General features: G+C 52.8%; 1 protein-coding gene across 7 annotated transcripts in view; it reads right to left on the bottom strand.

The window, feature by feature from the left end:
* The window catches only part of EPHX1 (epoxide hydrolase 1), a 40,488-nt gene extending 27,961 nt beyond the window's left edge, over positions 1–12,527 (bottom strand). Inside the window, exons 1-2 of one of the 7 annotated variants that reach the window (XM_072732698.1) lie at positions 12,411–12,506; positions 10,742–10,777 (exon numbers count right to left, since the gene is read on the bottom strand). The gene's annotated coding sequence lies outside the window, so the exon portion shown is untranslated. Of the gene's footprint in view, positions 1–6,940; positions 7,105–7,492; positions 7,638–10,741; positions 10,778–12,410 lie in introns of those variants that run through there. The other 6 variants (XM_026003452.2, XM_072732699.1, XM_072732694.1 and 3 more) reach the window with 6 other exon arrangements.
* Between the last annotated feature and the right edge of the window lie 2,304 nt (positions 12,528–14,831).

Here is a 14,831-nt window from a genome sequence, read left to right as displayed (position 1 = left end):
ACTAAATAAATAAAATCTTAAAAAAAAAAAATCCTAGGATAACTTCCTGTTGCCTTTGGAATGGAGTGACACCAGCTCACCCTTCAAGGTCTATAGGGTCTGAGCTGCCCCCCACCCCCTTGTCCTCTCTGAGCCCAGCCCCACCTTCTTGGCAGCCTTTGGGCCTATGACGCTCCCTCCTTCCTCGGGGCTTTGCCGAAACCTGTCCCTCAGCCTGCAGATCTCTTCCCTCTCCTCAGCTTCCTAACTCCTGCTCATCCTTCCAATTTCAAACCAAGCGTCCATTTCCCAGCAGCCTGCCCTGACCTATCTCAGCACGGAGTGCCTCTCATCCCTAGCTCAGGTCATGGGCTCATCTGTTCGACATTCAACAGTATAGGCCACCTCCGCTGGAAGGAAGCTCCTTGAGGGTAGAGACCATGTCTGCCTTGGCCGCCCTCTGGTCCCCACCATCTGGCACGCCCTGGATGCTCAGAATGTATTGTCGAGTGAATGAATTTCAATATTCTTCGAATGACAGTGTTGAAAATTACTAGAACTTTTAGAAAATATTTTATTTACTTATTTGACAGAGAGAGAGAGCACAAGCAGGCGGAGCAGGAAAAGGAGAAGGAGAGGGAGAAGCAGACTCCCCAGTGAGCAGGGAGCCCCATGTGGGGCTTGATCCCAGGACCCTGAGATCATGACCCTAGCCAAGGGCAGATGCTTCACTCACTGAGCCACCCAGGCGCCCCTAGAACTTTTGAACAAAAATATGTCTGAATTCTCCCAGAGGAATTATATATAACCTACTTCTCAGACTACTCTGTAGACACTGGCCGTAAGATGCAGGGAGAGGGTTCGGGGGGTGGCAGGGGGTGTTATGGCAGATTTCTCCCAGAAGCAAGAGTGGACCACCAGTATGCCAGGTGGACTGCACATACCAGGGTCTGGATTTAAAAAGGTGAAGATCAGACTCAAGACCCTGGAGAATGCAATGGGGTATCTGTCAGCCTGCCCTCAGAGACCCCCCGTCACACCCAGGCCAGTGGGAGAGAACCTCACGATCAGCAGGTGCTCCCAAGTGGCCTGACAGACTCACAGGAGAGGGAGGACCTCGGGAACAGGGACAGGGAACTCCAGGGCAGAGTGAGAGGAAAACAGTGGCACCACGAGCCTTTCTGATGCCTGGCCAGACAGCTCGGTGGGCTTGGTGGTCCGCATGCTCCCCCAGGCCCGGGCCCTTGGCTGCCCTCCCCAGTCTCGCCACTCCACTCCGGAGAATAGCAAAAGGAACATCGAAACAGATGGTTTCCCTTCCATGCTAGGGCCAGCCTGCCAAGGCAGCAAGGAATGGGAATGTTCCTGCCGCCAACACATTGCTGACGGCCACCCAAGCCCAGGGGCTTCCCGAAGTTCCCTGAAATTCCCAGGCCCTGCTCGCTGCAGCCCAGACCGCCTACCCTCCGCCCAATCCGGGTGGCAGTTGGCCCCACGAAGTGGGAAAGCCCTGGAGGGGAGGACACTGGCTGACGGCATAGCCTCTGCCCCACAGACGTTGCCCCCGGCCGCCTGGGGCCCACGGGGTCGAGCAACATGCCCGTGCCCCTGCCCCGGGATCAGGCGGTGTTCACCTCTCTGCAAGACCCAGAGCAAAACCTGGGAGAACAACCTGGAGCCAGGACCCCAAGGAAAGGAGAACCTCACTTCTCCAGGCCTCACCAAACTGGGGGGATTCAAAGCATTCCATCAGGTGAAGGGGGGTGCACCCATACGGGCAATCACTTAGGGTTTTCAGTCCTCAGAACACGACGGGTGGGAGAGAGGGACGCAGGCCAAGGCTAAGTGCTCCCTGGGCCAGGACAGGAAGCTGAGGGGTGGTCCTGGGAGGAGGGTACGGCAGGGGGTTCCCGGGGAGTAGGGGGGAAGGCAGACTTTGGGGGGCTGTTGGTAGGGGAAGGGAGGAACCCTGGCGGGGCTGGCTGACCCCCGTGCACTTGCACACACTTAGCCTCCAGAGTGGAGGCCACTGTAGACTCATCTACACAGCCCCCCCACTCAGGCCTGAAGCCGAATAATGCAGGGGAGGGGGGGGCACATCCCCACACTGAGGCTCATGGGCCCCTGCCTGGTGTCACTTGAGGCCCTGTTTCAGTTCCCCATCTGCCACATGAGACCCTTTCGGTTTTCCATGGGTTTTAAATTACAAGAGAAACAGCAGGGTGAGAGTTCACTGCCTGCGGGGGCAGAGCCTGACCCTGCCTGGGGTTTCAACACTGGCACCTCCCTGGGAGTAGAGAAGACCCCTGCTCCGGAGGACAGAGCAGTGGGCCAGGCTTGCTGTGATGCGCACACCCTGTCTTCTCCCCAGCACGTCCACACTCGGCCCCTCCCTTGCCTCCAGCTCTGCTGCCTGGTCTGGAAGCTTCCTCAATGGTGTGTCAGGGATAGAGTTGTTGGCAGGGCCTCGCCTGTAACCTAAGCCGGCTTCTCCTCTGGAATGTGGTGATAGGGCCCCTGTGCTCCGTGGAGGGTGGCCCTGAGGATGAGGGTCAGGGTATTGAGGAAAGTTCTGGGCTGCTGGTATTTTGGTGGGGGTTAGTTTGCTTGTGGCAATGTGTGGTAGCAGAAAGGAATAAAAAGTTGCAAAAGGCTAAAAATACTTCTGGAGTTCAATGGAAGGTCCTGGCGGACAGAGCAGCCAGGAGGGAGGGAGGCAGGCGCCAGGCCAGGCAAGGACATGCTCTCTGCCTGCACAGGGTGGCCGGGCCTGCCCGCTCCTGCCTCCTCGCAGCGACAGTGAGGTCCAGCAGGTAGGTCCTGCCATAGACAAAATAAAACCCCAGGAAGGTGGGAAAGTACATCCATTTTCCCCCAAAGACGTGGTAAGAGAGTCAAACCTCCCGGAGCTGCACCTGTCACTATGCAGACTCACCTGGGGCCTGGCACTGGAAGCAGAGTGTTTCTCCTGGTTTCCCAAAGGTCCAAGTCTCTCTAGCCCTAACAGGAAGAGGAATACTCTGGAATGTCACCCTCAGTGACACTGCACAGGGAAAGCCATATCCCAGGTGCGCTTGCCAGAGACACCCTGATGGGGAGGCCTTCAGGCCCCCTGCTCCTGGTCACCAGCTTCCGGATGCCCTCACAGTCTCCTGGGCCAGGAGGGAGCTGCCTAAAGCCCCCCAGTGAGCCCAGGGCGAGGACATGTGGCCCCCATCCTGTCGGTCAGTCTGTCTGGGCACCACAGTGTGCTTTAGGTGTGACACAGGGTGTGAAGACTCTTTAAACACATCATCTCATATACCACAGTGACCTGGAGAAGTAAGGGCTAGTTCTCTGTTTTAAAGAGATGATCAGGGACGCTTGGGGGGCTCAGTGGTTGAGCATCTGCCTTTGGCTCAGGGCATGATCCTGGGGTCCTGAGATCGGGTTCTGCATCAGGCTCCCCACAAGGAGTCTGCTTCTTTCTCTGCCTGTGTCTCTGTCCCTCTCTCTGCGCATCTCATGAATAAATAAATAAAATCTTAAAAAAAAAAAAGGTGATCAATAATAAAGCTCAGAGAGACTAAGTAGGAAGTCCTCGGCTGGGCTCCAGAAGGTGAGGAAGGGTCAATTTGACCTCCCTAAGGAAGGTAAACACACTTTGATGAAAGTAGAAACACCAGTTGGAACTGCGTTTGCACAATCATTGTGTGTTTAGTTATGTAAGCAAGGATGGGACAGCGCAGTGCTCTCCTTGGCGGAGTAGGGGGTCCTGGACACAGTGCTGCTCCCTCCTTAGGGAAGGCAGGGGGCGGCATCCTCTCCTGGGGAACTGCTTGGGGGAGACCCACTGCACCTCCAGTTTCACCCCCTGAGCATCTGGAGCCTCTGCTCCTTAAGGACACCTACCAGCACCCCAAGAGTGACCCCAGGAGGCCAGCTGGCTGGGCATGGACACCTCTGTCCCGATCCTGAGCCCCTGCCTTCTGTGCGAGGCTTTGCCCCACAGCCTTGGGCTGTGGTCTTCACTCCCATTGAAGCTGTCTCAGTGGATGTGGCACAGGCTGCAGGGCCCACGCAGGCCCCACCAATATGGACTGCTCCCCACCTATGTGTTTCCTTTCCTGAGGATCCATTTGGACTTCTTCACCACACAGTTGTTACACAGTAGAGCCACCAGGAGACTTGCAGCTTGAACAGCCCAACCTCATTTTATGGACGAGGTCCAGGGAGGGGACATACCGATGACATGGCTCGGGCACAAGTCCCCTCTTCCTTCTGTGCTAGGTGTGCTTTCACATCACTGTGTGACCTCAAAGGAAGGAATCCCTAATGTTCGGGTCTAGGATCCTTTGAGGTGGGCTTTGGGCATGAGGCCCTAGGGGCCCCGCACACCAACACAGGCCCAATCTAACTGTGCGTGCTCCGGCCCTGAGAAGGTGTCCTCGGGTATCTGGCTCACACCCAGCCCTCTCTTATTCTGTGAGCCAGGCTGTGCTCCACATATCTGGGCACTTCCATGCAGGAATGGAGAAACAGAGTCTGGGCCACCTGTGCCTTCTCGGGTCTGGGCCTGAGCCAGGATGCTGGAAGAGAAGAGTCAGGGTGCCAGGGGAGCGGCTACTAAGCCTGGGGCACGCTGAGCTCTTCCATCCATGGCCAGGGCTCCCTGTGAGCTCCATTGCGTGCATCAGACATGAACCAGGACATGGCAAGGGGGTCCTGGGGAAGGCACTCTGCTTCCTGCAATGGTGGGTGCCCTTTCTCTAAAGGCCCCTCTGCCCCAGGGCATTCAGTCACTTCCAGGATCACCCTGCACCTGTAAGCCCGTACCAGCCAGAGTGCTCAAGGGATACGAGGGCACATGGGCTGGAGCAGATGCTGTTGAGGTTCCCTCTGGCTACCCTGCTGAGCAGTTACTGACCGTGCGATGGTGGAGGTCTTTCCTTTTCTGGAACTGGGTTGGGGGGTGGGGGAAGGTGGCAGAAAGTTTAGAGTCCTCTGGCTCTCATGCTGGGCCAGTATAGTTTATGCAGGAGGTCACTCACACCAAAAGCACTGGTGGCAGCTAGGCTGACACTCAGCAAACAGACATAAAGTTCATCTGCACCAGGAATGCTCCTGCCACAGGGCCTTTGCTCTTGCTCTTTCCTCAGCCTAGTGCATAGTCACCCCCCATGGCAATTTTCCACTCCTGGTGCATAGTCACCCCCGATGGCAATGTGCCACTCCTAACTGGTTGGGATTATTCAAACATCACCAGGCTTCTGTTTCACCAGATACTCTCTTTCCCTCTCTGGGGCTTTACTCCATGGCACACATCTTCCTCTAACATATTTTACGTTTTACCAGTTTATTTCACTGTCTACCTCTCTCCCCACAAACCTGCAAGCTTGCAGAGGGCATAATCCCCGCTGAGCCCTCCACACCCCCCCACCCCCCCCACCCTCCCCCCACCCCCGCCCAAGGATGGAGAAAAGAAAGCCATCATCACATGGCCCTCCCAGGTGTGGAAACCTTGCTGATCAATCCTAGAATTTTTTGCTTCTCAAACCCAAAGGGGCCAGGCCCTGACTCCCTGAGGGAAGCCACAACTGCCTTCATACCAGAAGACAGTTTTACTTTCTGGAGCCAGGCAGCTTCCTGAGAATGTTTATTTTCAATGATACTGCATCAGAAGAGGCTGCAGGGCGCCTCAGAGACTCTGGCCAACGTCCCCAACAACTTCCCACAGGAGCTCATAAATCTGAGCAGAGGTGCTGAACTGTGCGCAGACCTCAAGTGCACAGGCCCCGGCAGTTCCGCCTCCAGCCGGGGCGCGGGGCGCGTGTACAGTGCGGGGAATGCAGATCCCGGGGTGCAGAGCTGGGGGTGCGGCGTTCGGGGTGTAGAGCGCCGGGGTGCAGAGCTCAGGGTGCAGAGCTGGCGGTGCAGTGCTCGGGGTGTAGAGTCTGGGGTGCAGAGCCCGGGGTGCAGAGCTCAGGGTGCAGAGCTGGCGGTGCAGTGCTCGGGGTGTAGAGTCTGGGGTGCAGAGCCCGGGGTGCAGAGCTCGGGGTGCAGAGCCTGGGGTGCAGAGCTGGGGGTGCAGCGCTCGGGGTGCAGAGCTCGGGGTGCAGAGCCCGGGGTGCAGAGCTGGGGGTGTAGTGCTCGGGGTGTAGAGCTGGGGGTGCAGAGCCCGGGGTGCAGAGCCGGGGGTGCAGAGCTCGGGGTGCAGAGCTGGGGGTGCAGCGCTCGGGGTATAGAGCTGGGGGTGCAGAGCTCGGGGTGCAGAGCAGCCGAGGCAGGAAGCGGGCTGTGCGCCCAGTCGCCCAGTCGGGGCAGGATGTGCGGAGCCTGAGCTTTGCCCCGCGGGGAGGATGGGGGACAGGCTTAGAGAGAGAAGTCAAACTTGGGACCGCAGAGTTGCTGGAGCCGCGGTCCGCACTCCCCACCGCCAAGGCTCCGGGAGCGGCCAGAAGCTCCGCGGGGCACTCCGACCCCAGACCCAGATTCCCCCCGCCCCCGCCCCAGCTGCGCGGCGGGCAGGCCTTCCCTCCCGGCACAACAGCGAGGGGCGCGGGGGAACGCGCGGCGGGCACGAGGGCCGAGAAGCAGGCCCCAACTGCAAGACTGGACACGGCTTTCAGGACTTCGGCGACACAGGCGCATTTCACTGCGGGGCTCGGGGCTCCCCGCGCCCTGGAAGCAATACTCCCCGGGAGGGCGGGCCTGGGACCTGCACCCCGCGGCCCGAGCGCGCTCGCAGGGCCTGCCCAGGCCTCTTCCTGGAGCCGCGCGCACCTGCAGCCCCGGGAGGCGGGGGGGGGGGGGGGGGTAGGCGTGGGCGCTCCTGGCCCTTGGTCCCCGTGCAGCTGCGGCCCCGGGGACGTGAGCGAGTCACCTGCCTGCAAGTCCAGCGCCGCCCGCGCCCCCAGCCCCCCTCGCCCCCCGCTGGCCCCTCGCAACCGCGCCCCCAGCCGGTGCCCTCGCGCCCCCTTACGCGGTCGGCTCCCAGGCCCCCAGGCTCCGGCGGCGGCGGGCGCGCTCTCCTTCGGTGCCTCGGTCTCCTGCTCTGCAGGCTCGGGCCGCCCCGCGCTGACCCCGCCCAGGCCCGGCCCCCGAGGGGCGGTCCGGGGTCGAACCCCGGCCTCGGGAGGGCGCGGTTCGGCCCCGCCCCGCCCCGTTAGCGGCCCCTGCTGGGGAGAGCGCGCGCAGAGGGCGGCCCGGGGGCGGGGCGCAGCCTCCAGCCGCCGCGTGCGGGGCCGGGAGGGGCTCGGGCGGTCCCTGGGGCGCGTCCTTCCGCTTCTTCCCCTGCACGCACCGCCCCTGCTCCGCACACGCTGGGGCCGGGCGTCCTGGGAAGCTTCGACGCGGTCTTCCCCGCGAGGCCGGGGTGTGCGGCGCCCACTCGGAGGGGCTGCGCCGGGGCTCCCCTGACCCGGCCCCGGGCGCCCATCCCAGACCCCGCCCGCCCGAGGCCCTCCTTCCCTCTTCGCGCCCTGCAGCCCCTAGCCCCGCGCCCGGCGCCCTGGGCCTCCAGCCCGGCGCTCACCCGGCCCGGACTCTGCCCTTCCGGGAGACAGGCTGCTGCCGGGCAGCGGATGCGACTCATCGCCGGCCCCGGGCCTGTGCTCGGGCCGTGCTCGGGGAGCAAGCCCTGGACCCGAGGCCTCGCTCCTCCCAGGGGCTGTGCTCCTGCCCCTGAAATCTACACCCCCCCCCCCCCCCCGCCTCCCGCATCTCTGTACTCTTTCAAAACTTGCTCTCTGAAAAAAAAAAAAAATTTTTTTTTAATTAAAAACAAAAACAAAAAAAAACTTGCTCTCTGTCACATTCCTCCCCATCCTTCCCCTGAATCTTTCCGACAGAAGCTCTGGCCATTTCGCCAAGGGACTCGACTTTGCCATTATTCTTAAAACTGCAGTGATGATGAAAACATTTTAAAATTAGATCCTGGTGATGGCCGCATTGCCACAAGTCTGAAATATACTGAAAACTATTGATCTGTGCACTTTGGGAGGGTGGGTTTTATAGTATGTGAATTACATTTCGGTAAAGCTGCTATTTCTTTTTTAAGATTTTATTTATTCATGAAAGACACACAGAGAGAAAGAGAGAGAGGCAGAGACACAGGCAGACGGAGAAGCAGGCTCCATGCAGGGAGCCCGACGCGGGACTCGATCCTGGGTGTCCAGGATCATGCCCCAGGCTGAAGGCGGTGCCAAACCGCAGAGCCACCCGGGCTGCCCAAAGCTGGTATTTTTATATAAAAAAACTACAGTGAGATTGTAAACTCAAGGCTCACCCATGTATCCTAACATCTTGCTCCTTGGTTACACCATCCATGCAACATTAGAATGTGAAATCTAAGTTCGTGCAAGATATTCCAAAGTACAATCTGTATATATGCCGTTGGTAAATAAATACTCTACAGAGTCCAACTTGGCAGGGCAAAGTTTAGATAGTCAGATTTCTACTGCTTTTGGTCAAAAGCCACCCCAAAGGTTTATGGAGCAAAAGAGTGGGTATAATGTGATCTCTAGAATATTTTATATATTTTTAAAAATCAGAACAAAGGATGTTCCCCTGTATAAAATTCTGGAGAGTTTCCAGGGACATAAGGTAGAATGAAAAATAATTCAGGGGAGGGAATGATTTTAAATAAAAATTGTAGATCAGTTCCTGATTCACAACAAAGGAAATAACATTCTTTATGTCAAAAATGCAGGCATGAGGAAACATCAGCCAAAACCCAAATAAAGTAACATTCTAGAAACCAATGGCCCTTATCTCCAAAGACGTCAGTGTCAAAACAATGTCAATGTCATGAAACAGAAAACAAGGCTGAGAAACTGTTTCTCATTGAAAGAGGCCAAGGAGTCCTGAAAACCAACTGCAATGCTCTATCTGGGCTGGGAAGAGTTCTAGAAAGGATTTATTGGGGATATCTGGTCTATAGATTAAAGAATAGATTACACATATTAAATATCTTGATTTTGAGAATTGATTTTTTTTCTAAGTTAATATACCTGATCTTGGAAAACATACACTGAACGATTTAAGGAGTAATAGAATACAAGGTCTGAAATGGTTCTATCTATCTATCTATATATGGAGGGGGAATTAAAAAGGAAACGTGGGGCAGCCCCGGCGGCCCAGCGGTTTAGCGCGGCCTTCAGCCCGGGGTGTGATCCTGGAGTCCTAGGATCGAGTCTCACATCAGGCTCCTTGCATGGAGCCTGCTTCTCCCTCTGCCTGTGTCTCTGCCTCTCTCTTTCTCTGTGTCTGTCATGAATAAATAAATAAAATCTTTAAAAAAAGCACACACACAAAAAGGATGTTGCAAAATACTAATTACTAACTGGGTAAAGAGTATTTGGGAGCTCTTTATATTATGCTTATAACAACTTCATTGTAAGCTTGGAGTCTGCTTAAGACTCTCTCCCTCTGCCTCTCCCTGTGTGCCCCCCACCTACACTCACTCTCTCTAATCAAACAATCTTTTAAAAAATTGTGGATCAAACAAACATATGCATTTATCTCAGTTACCGAGAACAACATGACAATAACTACAGAGGGATTTTTAAAAAGCTATATATTCCACAGGGACAAAGTGAACACGAGAAAAGGTAACAGCAGAGGAGAAATGTTACGTTTTGCAAGGTGGAAAGTAGGGTGATTGATTCAGCAAAGTGAATAAAGCTGAAAACCTTCCTGCCACTAGAAGTGGGTGTGTTCTTGCTCTAGACCTGCAGGGATCAGCAAACTATGGCCCAGGAGCCAAATCTGACCCACAACTTACTTTTGTAAATCAAGTTTTACCAAAGCAAGGTTGTGCTTGTTTGCATATTGTCTATGGCTGCTTTCCTGCTACAATAGCAGAGATGAGCAATTACCCATAAAGCCTAAAAAATGTATTACTTGGCCCCTTACAGGAAATGTTTGTCAACCCCTACCTTACAGCTCTGCAAAGTCTTAGGAGCCAAAGGCATCAAGAGCCTCCAAAGACAGGGATGTGGGTAGATGAGGGGAGTAGGGATCCTCTGTACACCCTGAGTGTCCCTGCTGGGTGAGAATGCAAGGCATAGACTCAATCACAGCGCGTTATTTCTTAATGAGTAGAGAGCTTCAGTTCTGCAAGATGAAAAGCATTCTGCAGGTGGATGGTGGTGATGGTTGTACAACAATATGAACCAACCTAAAATCACTTATTTGTACACTTAAAAATGATTAGGGAAGCCTGGGTGGCCCAGTCAGTTAAGCAACTGACTCTTGGTTTCGGCTCAGATCATGATCTTGGGGTGGTGAGATCGAGCCCTGTGTGGGGCTCTGTGCTCAGCGGGGAGTCTGCTTGAGAGTCTTTCTCTCTCTCTCTCTCTCTCTCTCTCTCTCTGCCCCTCCCCCCTGCACTCCTGTTCTCTAAGATAAATAAATAAGTCTTTAAAGATGAGGGACGCCTGGGTGGCAGCAGTTGAGTGTCTGTCTTCAGCTCAGGGCATGATCCTGGAGTCTTGGGATTGAGTCCCACCTTGGGCTCCCTGCATGGAGCCTGTGTTTCCCTCTGCCTCTCTGTGTGTGTCTGTCATGAATAAATAAATAAATAAATAAATAAATAAATAAATAAATAAATAAAATCTTTTAAAAAATAAAAAATAAAGATGGTTTAGATGGCAAATTTTGTTGTATGTGTTTTTACTGCAATAAAAAAAAAGTGGGGGAAAAACACCCCAGGATTAAAGTGTGTATACGAAGTTATATCCCCTGTTCCTCATTCTCACTCCCAGCCCTCTGATCTGCCTACCTTGGCACTCGGCACTCGGAGAACAGGGTGAAGTACCTGATGGAAGACAACAGGATTGAGTGAAAGTCTTTGCCTGGAACTTCGAGTCCCTCCGAGGCCCCCTCCTGCTGTGGGGTCACAGGACACTGCCTCCAGGTGACAATCCCAGGGCAGGAAGTGGAGGACCAGTCTCTGAAATGAATGAGCAGTTCCCCAAGGAAACAGCCACAGATAAGGACATCTGGGGGCCTCAAAACAAAGATGCTGGTTCTCCATCTCACTGACTGAGCCACCCAGATGCCCTTGAAATAAAATTTTTAATGGAAAAGTCAGAGCATGGAATTTGAGGAATTCTCCCAGAAAAATAGAATGCAAATCAAAGAGATAGATGATGAGGTACCTGGGTAGCTCAGTCGGTTGAGTGTCTGCCTTCAGCTCAGGTCATGATCTCGGGGTCCTGAGATGGGGCCCCACGTTGGGTTCCCTGCTCAGCTGGGGAGTCTGCTTCTCCCTCCCCCTCTCCCCCTCCTCCTGCTCTCTCTCATTATCTCTTTCTCTCAAGTTAATAAAATCTTTTAAAAAATAAATAAAAATAAAAATTAACTTTAAAATACTGTTTTCTAAAAAAAAATTAAAAAAATAATAAAGTACTGTTTTCTGAGGTCATTGGATCCCCAGCATTCATTGCTTCTTCCTTTAGATTCGAAAGCATGTCTTGTGCTTTTGCAAATCCCAGGCTTGGATCACTTCCTCTTTCTCTCCTCACCTCAAGCTTTTCCTTTGCTCTTATTCACCACGGGACTCCTGCCCTGTCCAATCTGCTATCTGGACACTCCCCATACTTACCAATAAATTCCTTTACCAGACACCAATTGAGAGCTTACTGATTCCATAAGACCCTGCATGCATTTTATGACAACTAGATTCTGAAAAGGGCATAGTGCCCACTACTCATTACTGCAAGATGAACAGATTATAAATCCAATGGGACTTTGAAGATGTGAGGGTGGGGATACCAAACAGGCTCTAGGGGGACCAAAACAGGGGATACCAAAACGCTCAAGAAAGACTTTTGTAAGAACATTAATTATATAAAGTACTTTCATATCTGCATTTTCTCATCATTTTTATTTTTATTTTTTTAAAGATTTTATTTATTTATTCATTAAAGACACACAGAGAGAAAGAGAGAGAGGCAGAGACACAGGCAGAGGGAGAAGCAGGCTCCATGCAGGGAGCCCGATGTGGGACTCGATCCGGGGTCTCCAGGATCATGCCCTGGGCTGAAGGCGGCGCTAAATCGCTGAGCCACCCAGGGATTCCCCTCATCATTTTTATAGTCAAGTATATTTACCAGTCATCTGGCAGCATATGATGCTACCAACGAACCAACCAATAAATAAAATGCAAGCAGAATCCCCAGTTTCTGGAAACTCGCTCCTGTTCAATACACAAGATAATTTGCAAAGATATCTGTTGGGGATATCAGGAATGACAAAATAACATATAATATATCTAATGTACTGAGTTACTACTCATAGAAAATAATCTGAGGTTTTCTATAGGTTTCACATTTATAAAAAAAGATTTCACATTTAAAAAGAATGCAAAGAAGAAAGATGCAGTTCATTGAGCTTCAAAGCATTTTCCTCAAGTCCACAGAAAGGAGGATGGATAGATCATTACTCACCTATCCCCAAAGTTCTTCCAAATGATTTCACACTGACTCCCCAACACCACTTTCTCCTAGGTGTCCCGGGTTCTCTGATTGTGCCCTGTTCTCAGGACTTCAAGAGCAAGGATCAACGATACAACTGCATGCAGATCAGAGGTCAACAGAAGGAAGGAAAGGCTGACAAGTGCACAAAGTTCAAAGGCAGGAAAGGCTCTCTGGCCCTCTGCATGTCTGCATGGGACACCGAATCTTTTCCATGCCTTATTTCACTGTGAACATAATTCTGTTCCCATTTGGAACAAATAAGGGACTGTTATCTAAGCCTCTGTTTTTTTTTTTTTTAAAGATTTATTTATTTATTCATGATAGACACAGACAGAGAGAGGCAGAGACATAGGCAGGGGGAGAAGCAGGCTCCTCGCAGGGAGTCTGATGTGGGACTCGATCCTGCATCCTGAGATCAGACCTGAACCGAAGGCAGGTGCCCAACCACTGAGCCACCCAGGCGTCCCTAAACCTCTCTTTTAATCAATTCTTTGAGGGGATCCCTGGGTGGCGCAGCGGTTTGGCGCCTGCCTTTGGCCCAGGGCGTGATCTTGGAGACCCGGGATCGAGTCCCACGTCGGGCTCCCGGTGCATGGAGCCTGCTTCTCCCTCTGCCTGTGTCTCTGCCTCTCTCTCTCTCTCTCTCTCTCTCTCTGTGTGTGTGACTATCATAAATAAATAAAAATTTAAAAAAAATCAATTCTTTGAAGCATCAGCTGGGTCTGTGGGGTATTCAGACAACAGCAGTTTCTGCCCTTCTTCCCATTGCACCCCTGGCGCCCATTCTCCTGAAAGAGTGAAAATGAAAACCAGGTTGAACCCTTCACATTTTTGTGTTTTCATTTCAGCTAGCATGTTCTTAATTTCCAAGAGCTTTTCATTGTTGTTGTTCTAATCTAGGCTCCCTGGAAGCAAGTGTAAGACAAGGACTTGCATGTAAGTAGCTTATTTGGGATGTCATTCTAGGGACAGGAATAAGGGCCAGGAGGTAAAAATGTAAAGGAGGAAAAGAAGATATGAGGATGTGTTTTTTTTTTTTTTCTGGGGGTGGGGTGCAGAGGGAGAATCTCAAGCAGACTCTCCACTGAATAGCTGACGTGGGGCTCGATCCCACAACCCTGAGATCATGACCTGAGCTGAAATCAAGAGTTGGACAGACTGTGCCACCCAGGAGCCCCATGAGGATGTATTTTCAACTTGACCACTGCTCTGGGCAGCTGGTGCTGCCTTCTGTGGAACCTTCTAAGCTTTCTAAAATGAGTCTCAGAGCTGGTCCACCCAGGGGGTGAAAAGCAGAGTGAGAGCTCCCATCCCTTACTGGCCCTGGGTGGCCTCAGAGGCTTGTGAGTCGTGGGTGGGCAGGGGTGCCAAGAAGAGTGATGTTAGACCTGATCCTTAAGGAGTGGAGTAGGAGACTGGCTTTCATCCCAATCTGAAACTTGTGTCTGACAAAAAGTATCTGTAGCAGGCCGAGCGATGGTTCCCCTGAAGATATCTACGCCCTAACCCCCAGCATCTGTGAATTTGCTGCCTTATGTTGCAAAAAAGACTTTGCAGATGGGATTGACATGGAGACAAGATCCTGAGCTATGTGGGGGGGGGGGGGCACTAAACATGGTCACAAGGGTCTTTACAAGAGGGAGGCAAGGAGGTCAGAGAGGTAGAAGTGATGAGGTGGGGAAGGTGATGTAACGTAGAGCCATGAACCAGGGAAGGCAGATAGCCCCCGGGGGCTGGGAAAGGCAGAGAAACCCATTTTCCCTTGGAGGCTCAAGAAGGAACAACCCCTACCCTACTGAACCTTCACAGTAGCTCTTTAAGACCTGTTTAGGACTTCTGATGCTGTAAGAGGATAGATTCGTGTTGTTCTCAGCCACCAAACTTGTGGTAACTTGAGATGGCAGCCACAGGAAAGGAACTGGTTGCCAAGGAACCAAGTCTCCCACAGAAAAAGGTTGGTGAAAACGCTTGCAACACACATTACGAAGGACATTCTGAACACATAGAGGACCCTTTTTTTTTTTTTTTAAGATTTTATTTATTTATTCACGAAAGACACAGAGACAGGCAGAGACATAGGCAGAGGGAGAAGCAGGCTCCATGCAGGAAGCCTAATGAGGGACTCAATCCCAGGACTCTGGGACCATGCCCCAGGCGGAAGGCAACACTAAACCGCTGAGCCACCCACAGATTCCGAGAACTCCTATTTTTTAAACATAATGAACACAGAGATTACTGTGCCAGGCACCGTTTTAAGTGCTCCCCAAATATTAATTCACTTAATCTTCATAACAACCCTATGGGGTAAATACTATTCGTTTTTTAAGATTTTATTTGAGAGAGAGAGAGAAAGAGAGACCGTGCATGAATGGAGGTGGGTCAGAGGGGGAA

Source organism: Vulpes vulpes, chromosome 13, assembly GCF_048418805.1.
Source record: "Vulpes vulpes isolate BD-2025 chromosome 13, VulVul3, whole genome shotgun sequence".
Taxonomy (NCBI): domain Eukaryota; kingdom Metazoa; phylum Chordata; class Mammalia; order Carnivora; family Canidae; genus Vulpes; species Vulpes vulpes.
This window is presented reverse-complemented; position numbering and strand designations above follow the sequence as displayed.